The following is a 10,224-nucleotide window of genomic DNA, read 5'->3' as shown; positions in this document are numbered from 1 at the left end:
CCCTAACCCTAACCCTAACCCTAACCCTAACCCTAACCCTAACCCTAACCCTAACCCTAACCCTAACCCTAACCCTAACCCTAACCCTAACCCTAACCCTAACCCTAACCCTAACCCTAACCCTAACCCTAACCCTAACCCTAACCCTAACCCTAACCCTAACCCTAACCCTAACCCTAACCCTAACCCTAACCCTAACCCTAACCCTAACCCTAACCCTAACCCTAACCCTAACCCTAACCCTAACCCTAACCCTAACCCTAACCCTAACCCTAACCCTAACCCTAACCCTAACCCTAACCCTAACCCTAACCCTAACCCTAACCCTAACCCTAACCCTAACCCTAACCCTAACCCTAACCCTAACCCTAACCCTAACCCTAACCCTAACCCTAACCCTAACCCTAACCCTAACCCTAACCCTAACCCTAACCCTAACCCTAACCCTAACCCTAACCCTAACCCTAACCCTAACCCTAACCCTAACCCTAACCCTAACCCTAACCCTAACCCTAACCCTAACCCTAACCCTAACCCTAACCCTAACCCTAACCCTAACCCTAACCCTAACCCTAACCCTAACCCTAACCCTAACCCTAACCCTAACCCTAACCCTAACCCTAACCCTAACCCTAACCCTAACCCTAACCCTAACCCTAACCCTAACCCTAACCCTAACCCTAACCCTAACCCTAACCCTAACCCTAACCCTAACCCTAACCCTAACCCTAACCCTAACCCTAACCCTAACCCTAACCCTAACCCTAACCTAACCCTAACCCTAACCCTAACCCTAACCCTAACCCTAACCCTAACCCTAACCCTAACCCTAACCCTAACCCTAACCCTAACCCTAACCCTAACCCTAACCCTAACCCTAACCCTAACCCTAACCCTAACCCTAACCCTAACCCTAACCCTAACCCTAACCCTAACCCTAACCCTAACCCTAACCCTAACCCTAACCCTAACCCTAACCCTAACCCTAACCCTAACCCTAACCCTAACCCTAACCCTAACCCTAACCCTAACCCTAACCCTAACCCTAACCCTAACCCTAACCCTAACCCTAACCCTAACCCTAACCCTAACCCTAACCCTAACCCTAACCTCTAACCCTAACCCTAACCCTAACCCTAACCCTAACCCTAACCCTAACCCTAACCCTAACCCTAACCCTAACCCTAACCCTAACCCTAACCCTAACCCTAACCCTAACCCTAACCCTAACCCTAACCCTAACCCTAACCCTAACCCTAACCCTAACCCTAACCCTAACCCTAACCCTAACCCTAACCCTAACCCTAACCCTAACCCTAACCCTAACCCTAACCCTAACCCTAACCCTAACCCTAACCCTAACCCTAACCCTAACCCTAACCCTAACCCTAACCCTAACCCTAACCCTAACCCTAACCCTAACCCTAACCCTAACCCTAACCCTAACCCTAACCCTAACCCTAACCCTAACCCTAACCCTAACCCTAACCCTAACCCTAACCCTAACCCTAACCCTAACCCTAACCCTAACCCTAACCCTAACCCTAACCCTAACCCTAACCCTAACCCTAACCCTAACCCTAACCCTAACCCTAACCCTAACCCTAACCCTAACCCTAACCCTAACCCTAACCCTAACCCTAACCCTAACCCTAACCCTAACCCTAACCCTAACCCTAACCCTAACCCTAACCCTAACCCTAACCCTAACCCTAACCCTAACCCTAACCCTAACCCTAACCCTAACCCTAACCCTAACCCTAACCCTAACCCTAACCCTAACCCTAACCCTAACCCTAACCCTAACCCTAACCCTAACCCTAACCCTAACCCTAACCCTAACCCTAACCCTAACCCTAACCCTAACCCTAACCCTAACCCTAACCCTAACCCTAACCCTAACCCTAACCCTAACCCTAACCCTAACCCTAACCCTAACCCTAACCCTAACCCTAACCCTAACCCTAACCCTAACCCTAACCCTAACCCTAACCCTAACCCTAACCCTAACCCTAACCCTAACCCTAACCCTAACCCTAACCCTAACCCTAACCCTAACCCTAACCCTAACCCTAACCCTAACCCTAACCCTAACCCTAACCCTAACCCTAACCCTAACCCTAACCCTAACCCTAACCCTAACCCTAACCCTAACCCTAACCCTAACCCTAACCCTAACCCTAACCCTAACCCTAACCCTAACCCTAACCCTAACCCTAACCCTAACCCTAACCCTAACCCTAACCCTAACCCTAACCCTAACCCTAACCCTAACCCTAACCCTAACCCTAACCCTAACCCTAACCCTAACCCTAACCCTAACCCTAACCCTAACCCTAACCCTAACCCTAACCCTAACCCTAACCCTAACCCTAACCCTAACCCTAACCCTAACCCTAACCCTAACCCTAACCCTAACCCTAACCCTAACCCTAACCCTAACCCTAACCCTAACCCTAACCCTAACCCTAACCCTAACCCTAACCCTAACCCTAACCCTAACCCTAACCCTAACCCTAACCCTAACCCTAACCCTAACCCTAACCCTAACCCTAACCCTAACCCTAACCCTAACCCTAACCCTAACCCTAACCCTAACCCTAACCCTAACCCTAACCCTAACCCTAACCCTAACCCTAACCCTAACCCTAACCCTAACCCTAACCCTAACCCTAACCCTAACCCTAACCCTAACCCTAACCCTAACCCTAACCCTAACCCTAACCCTAACCCTAACCCTAACCCTAACCCTAACCCTAACCCTAACCCTAACCCTAACCCTAACCCTAACCCTAACCCTAACCCTAACCCTAACCCTAACCCTAACCCTAACCCTAACCCTAACCCTAACCCTAACCCTAACCCTAACCCTAACCCTAACCCTAACCCTAACCCTAACCCTAACCCTAACCCTAACCCTAACCCTAACCCTAACCCTAACCCTAACCCTAACCCTAACCCTAACCCTAACCCTAACCCTAACCCTAACCCTAACCCTAACCCTAACCCTAACCCTAACCCTAACCCTAACCCTAACCCTAACCCTAACCCTAACCCTAACCCTAACCCTAACCCTAACCCTAACCCTAACCCTAACCCTAACCCTAACCCTAACCCTAACCCTAACCCTAACCCTAACCCTAACCCTAACCCTAACCCTAACCCTAACCCTAACCCTAACCCTAACCCTAACCCTAACCCTAACCCTAACCCTAACCCTAACCCTAACCCTAACCCTAACCCTAACCCTAACCCTAACCCTAACCCTAACCCTAACCCTAACCCTAACCCTAACCCTAACCCTAACCCTAACCCTAACCCTAACCCTAACCCTAACCCTAACCCTAACCCTAACCCTAACCCTAACCCTAACCCTAACCCTAACCCTAACCCTAACCCTAACCCTAACCCTAACCCTAACCCTAACCCTAACCCTAACCCTAACCCTAACCCTAACCCTAACCCTAACCCTAACCCTAACCCTAACCCTAACCCTAACCCTAACCCTAACCCTAACCCTAACCCTAACCCTAACCCTAACCCTAACCCTAACCCTAACCCTAACCCTAACCCTAACCCTAACCCTAACCCTAACCCTAACCCTAACCCTAACCCTAACCCTAACCCTAACCCTAACCCTAACCCTAACCCTAACCCTAACCCTAACCCTAACCCTAACCCTAACCCTAACCCTAACCCTAACCCTAACCCTAACCCTAACCCTAACCCTAACCCTAACCCTAACCCTAACCCTAACCCTAACCCTAACCCTAACCCTAACCCTAACCCTAACCCTAACCCTAACCCTAACCCTAACCCTAACCCTAACCCTAACCCTAACCCTAACCCTAACCCTAACCCTAACCCTAACCCTAACCCTAACCCTAACCCTAACCCTAACCCTAACCCTAACCCTAACCCTAACCCTAACCCTAACCCTAACCCTAACCCTAACCCTAACCCTAACCCTAACCCTAACCCTAACCCTAACCCTAACCCTAACCCTAACCCTAACCCTAACCCTAACCCTAACCCTAACCCTAACCCTAACCCTAACCCTAACCCTAACCCTAACCCTAACCCTAACCCTAACCCTAACCCTAACCCTAACCCTAACCCTAACCCTAACCCTAACCCTAACCCTAACCCTAACCCTAACCCTAACCCTAACCCTAACCCTAACCCTAACCCTAACCCTAACCCTAACCCTAACCCTAACCCTAACCCTAACCCTAACCCTAACCCTAACCCTAACCCTAACCCTAACCCTAACCCTAACCCTAACCCTAACCCTAACCCTAACCCTAACCCTAACCCTAACCCTAACCCTAACCCTAACCCTAACCCTAACCCTAACCCTAACCCTAACCCTAACCCTAACCCTAACCCTAACCCTAACCCTAACCCTAACCCTAACCCTAACCCTAACCCTAACCCTAACCCTAACCCTAACCCTAACCCTAACCCTAACCCTAACCCTAACCCTAACCCTAACCCTAACCCTAACCCTAACCCTAACCCTAACCCTAACCCTAACCCTAACCCTAACCCTAACCCTAACCCTAACCCTAACCCTAACCCTAACCCTAACCCTAACCCTAACCCTAACCCTAACCCTAACCCTAACCCTAACCCTAACCCTAACCCTAACCCTAACCCTAACCCTAACCCTAACCCTAACCCTAACCCTAACCCTAACCCTAACCCTAACCCTAACCCTAACCCTAACCCTAACCCTAACCCTAACCCTAACCCTAACCCTAACCCTAACCCTAACCCTAACCCTAACCCTAACCCTAACCCTAACCCTAACCCTAACCCTAACCCTAACCCTAACCCTAACCCTAACCCTAACCCTAACCCTAACCCTAACCCTAACCCTAACCCTAACCCTAACCCTAACCCTAACCCTAACCCTAACCCTAACCCTAACCCTAACCCTAACCCTAACCCTAACCCTAACCCTAACCCTAACCCTAACCCTAACCCTAACCCTAACCCTAACCCTAACCCTAACCCTAACCCTAACCCTAACCCTAACCCTAACCCTAACCCTAACCCTAACCCTAACCCTAACCCTAACCCTAACCCTAACCCTAACCCTAACCCTAACCCTAACCCTAACCCTAACCCTAACCCTAACCCTAACCCTAACCCTAACCCTAACCCTAACCCTAACCCTAACCCTAACCCTAACCCTAACCCTAACCCTAACCCTAACCCTAACCCTAACCCTAACCCTAACCCTAACCCTAACCCTAACCCTAACCCTAACCCTAACCCTAACCCTAACCCTAACCCTAACCCTAACCCTAACCCTAACCCTAACCCTAACCCTAACCCTAACCCTAACCCTAACCCTAACCCTAACCCTAACCCTAACCCTAACCCTAACCCTAACCCTAACCCTAACCCTAACCCTAACCCTAACCCTAACCCTAACCCTAACCCTAACCCTAACCCTAACCCTAACCCTAACCCTAACCCTAACCCTAACCCTAACCCTAACCCTAACCCTAACCCTAACCCTAACCCTAACCCTAACCCTAACCCTAACCCTAACCCTAACCCTAACCCTAACCCTAACCCTAACCCTAACCCTAACCCTAACCCTAACCCTAACCCTAACCCTAACCCTAACCCTAACCCTAACCCTAACCCTAACCCTAACCCTAACCCTAACCCTAACCCTAACCCTAACCCTAACCCTAACCCTAACCCTAACCCTAACCCTAACCCTAACCCTAACCCTAACCCTAACCCTAACCCTAACCCTAACCCTAACCCTAACCCTAACCCTAACCCTAACCCTAACCCTAACCCTAACCCTAACCCTAACCCTAACCCTAACCCTAACCCTAACCCTAACCCTAACCCTAACCCTAACCCTAACCCTAACCCTAACCCTAACCCTAACCCTAACCCTAACCCTAACCCTAACCCTAACCCTAACCCTAACCCTAACCCTAACCCTAACCCTAACCCTAACCCTAACCCTAACCCTAACCCTAACCCTAACCCTAACCCTAACCCTAACCCTAACCCTAACCCTAACCCTAACCCTAACCCTAACCCTAACCCTAACCCTAACCCTAACCCTAACCCTAACCCTAACCCTAACCCTAACCCTAACCCTAACCCTAACCCTAACCCTAACCCTAACCCTAACCCTAACCCTAACCCTAACCCTAACCCTAACCCTAACCCTAACCCTAACCCTAACCCTAACCCTAACCCTAACCCTAACCCTAACCCTAACCCTAACCCTAACCCTAACCCTAACCCTAACCCTAACCCTAACCCTAACCCTAACCCTAACCCTAACCCTAACCCTAACCCTAACCCTAACCCTAACCCTAACCCTAACCCTAACCCTAACCCTAACCCTAACCCTAACCCTAACCCTAACCCTAACCCTAACCCTAACCCTAACCCTAACCCTAACCCTAACCCTAACCCTAACCCTAACCCTAACCCTAACCCTAACCCTAACCCTAACCCTAACCCTAACCCTAACCCTAACCCTAACCCTAACCCTAACCCTAACCCTAACCCTAACCCTAACCCTAACCCTAACCCTAACCCTAACCCTAACCCTAACCCTAACCCTAACCCTAACCCTAACCCTAACCCTAACCCTAACCCTAACCCTAACCCTAACCCTAACCCTAACCCTAACCCTAACCCTAACCCTAACCCTAACCCTAACCCTAACCCTAACCCTAACCCTAACCCTAACCCTAACCCTAACCCTAACCCTAACCCTAACCCTAACCCTAACCCTAACCCTAACCCTAACCCTAACCCTAACCCTAACCCTAACCCTAACCCTAACCCTAACCCTAACCCTAACCCTAACCCTAACCCTAACCCTAACCCTAACCCGACACCCTAACCCGACACCCTAACCCGACACCCTAACCCGACACCCTAACCCGACACCCTAACCCGACACCCTAACCCGACACCCTAACCCGACACCCTAACCCGACACCCTAACCCGACACCCTAACCCTAACCCGACACCCTAACCCGACACCCTAACCCTAACCCGACACCCTAACCCTAACCCGACACCCTAACCCGACACCCTAACCCGACACCCTAACCCGACACCCTAACCCGACACCCTAACCCGACACCCTAACCCGACACCCTAACCCTAACCCGACACCCTAACCCTAACCCGACACCCTAACCCGACACCCTAACCCGACACCCTAACCCTAACCCGACACCCTAACCCTAACCCGACACCCTAACCCTAACCCGACACCCTAACCCTAACCCGACACCCTAACCCGACACCCTAACCCTAACCCGACACCCTAACCCGACACCCTAACCCGACACCCTAACCCGACACCCTAACCCTAACCCGACACCCTAACCCTAACCCGACACCCTAACCCTAACCCGACACCCTAACCCTAACCCGACACCCTAACCCTAACCCGACACCCTAACCCGACACCCTAACCCGACACCCTAACCCGACACCCTAACCCTAACCCGACACCCTAACCCGACACCCTAACCCGACACCCTAACCCGACACCCTAACCCGACACCCTAACCCGACACCCTAACCCTAACCCGACACCCTAACCCGACACCCTAACCCGACACCCTAACCCGACACCCTAACCCTAACCCTAACCCGACACCCTAACCCTAACCCGACACCCTAACCCGACACCCTAACCCGACACCCTAACCCTTACTGTGTAAGCTGATACCTGAAGTGTAACCCCCTAAACCTGTTAGCCTGATTGGGGTTGTGTAGGTGTGCTGTGGTGGTAGTTGTTGGGTGGGGGAAGAAAAATTTGCATCTCATTTGCATAATTAATTGGTTAATTATGTAATTAATTGTGTAGGTACTCTATGTGTCAGGTGGGGAATATTTAATGAGGTATGGGATTGTAAATAAAAAAGAATAAAAATAATAAGAAATGCATGCAGCAGCAGGGCTTGGCTTGCTCCTGGGGCATAGTCGCTCCTTAATAAATTATTAATTTTCTTTAAAACTTGTAACAACTATGCCCCAGGAGCAAGCCAAGCCCTGCTGCTGCACCAGTTTACAAAAAAAGAAAGAGACACACAAAAAAAAAAAGACAAACACCAAGGAGTAAAAACTCTTTATTAATCTTTATTCCTTTGCTGCTTATTTTCTTTATTTCTGTCAAACTTGAACTCAATGACTGTAGCTCTGCAAAGTACTGAGCTCACAACAGCTACAATACACACATAACTCAGGCGCAGAGCCTACAGCAGGCACAAAGTGTACAGAGCTCAGGCACAAAGTGTACAGAGCTCAGGCACAAAGTGTACAGAGCTCAGGCACAAAGTGTACAGAGCTCAGGCACAAAGTGTACAGAGCTCAGGCGCACAGCCTACAACAGCTACAACACGTACATAGCTCAGGCTCAGAGCCTACAGCAGGTACAAAGTGTAGGCAACTAAGTCATGCCCAGAGCATGCTGAAGACACAGAGCTTACAGATTTAAACCGCACAGCACAAACAGCACAGATTTCAATCACAGAGCACCAAGCTTACAGTTTACACACTCAAGGGCACAGCTTTACAACACTGAGTACAAACTGTACCCACCGTCTTTCCCATCGGACGCTCTCACGTACACGGGGCTCGCATCCCTCGCTTGGCGTCCGTCCCTTTTCCTCTTTAGAGTGACTGCTTCTCCAAAAACTACGATGCCCGGGCAAAGAGCCGGCCGGCTCTGCTCCTCCTGACGGGACCTGGCCTTTGGCACCTGCATGCAAACAAACAATTTTTAACAATACCATTACAGCAAAAAACACACAGCCACAGTTAAAAGCCTAGCCATTTAAAATACAGAGAGGCCCGCTTCACAACCCTGCCTTCCTCAAAACAGACTATCTAGCCCCTCTCACTGTACCTTTTTATTGCAGGATCCTCAATTGCCTTCCTTAGACACTCATCTAAACATAGCACCTTACAATAACAGAGAAATAGCCACATTCCAGACCGGCTCTCCTCAGGAACAGTGTTCCCAGGGGCCTCCAAAATCGCCCTGCCTGCGAAAACCCCGGCCCTAGGCCCTCCGCCGCCCAAACTTTGGCGATGATTGTCGCCGTGCGGACCGACCGGGACCGGGGGAAAAAAAAAACCCAGCCGGGGGAAAAAAAAAATCCCCCGACTGGGGTTTTTTTTATTCTAAGTTGTGGTTGGTTAATATTTTTTTTTGAAAAAAAATCTCAACTCCATATGCAGCACACTAACAACTATTACATACTAACACACAACCATACAAACCCACACACAGGCACAACACTCGCTCACCTACCCAACAAGCCAACCCTCCCTCTCTCTGCTGCCCGCCGCCCCATCTCCGTGGCTCTCCTCGGGAACGGGGTTCCCGGGGGCCTCCAAAATCGCCCTGCCTGCGAAAACCCCGGCCCTAGGCCCTCCACCGCCCAAACTTTGGCGATGATTGTCGCCGTGCGGACCGACCGGGACCGGGGGAAAAAAAAACCCAGCCGGGGGAAAAAAAAAAAATCCCCCGACTGGGGTTTTTTTTATTCTAAGTTGTGGTTGGTTGATTTTTTTTTTTTAATACAATGCCTGGAAAAGAAAAAATCTCAACTCCATATGCAGCACACTAACAACTATTACATACTAACACACAACCATACAAACCCACACACAGGCACAACACTCGCTCGCCTACCCAACAAACCAACCCTCCCTTCTCTCTGCTGCCCGCCACCCCATCTCCGTGGCTCTCCTCGGGAACGGGGTTCCCAGGGGCCTCCAAAATCGCCCTGCCTGCGAAAACCCCAGCCCTAGGCCCTCCGCCGCCCAAACTTTGGCGATGATTGTCGCCGTGCGGACCGACCGGGACCGGGGGAAAAAAAAACCCAGCCGGGGGAAAAAAAAAAAATCCCCCGACTGGGGTTTTTTTTATTCTAAGTTGTGGTTGGTTGATTTTTTTTTTTTATACAATGCCTGGAAAAGAAAAAATCTCAACTCCATATGCAACACGCTAACACCTATTACATACTAACACACAACAATACAAAGCCATGCACAAGCACAACACTCGCTCACCTACCCGACAAACCAACCCTCCCCTCTCTGCTAATCCCTTCGCCCAGCACCACGGGCCATCGCCCCGTCTCTGCGACTCACTGACAATGGCGTTGCCGGGAGACTACAAAATGGCCTTCTGTGTGAAAACCCTG

The 10,224-nt window shown here is 50.4% G+C and overlaps 1 protein-coding gene across 1 annotated transcript in view; it reads right to left on the bottom strand.

Moving 5' to 3' along the window:
- Positions 1-10,224, bottom strand: part of LOC147412514 (B-cell receptor-associated protein 31-like) — a 34,756-nt gene that overhangs the window by 961 nt on the left and 23,571 nt on the right.

The sequence above is a fragment of the Leptosomus discolor genome, unplaced genomic scaffold, assembly GCF_034619465.1.
Source record: "Leptosomus discolor isolate bLepDis1 unplaced genomic scaffold, bLepDis1.hap2 HAP2_SCAFFOLD_124, whole genome shotgun sequence".
NCBI classification, from domain to species: Eukaryota; Metazoa; Chordata; class Aves; order Leptosomiformes; family Leptosomidae; genus Leptosomus; species Leptosomus discolor.
Note: the sequence above shows the minus strand (reverse complement) of the source record. Positions and strands in the feature narration are given on the sequence as shown.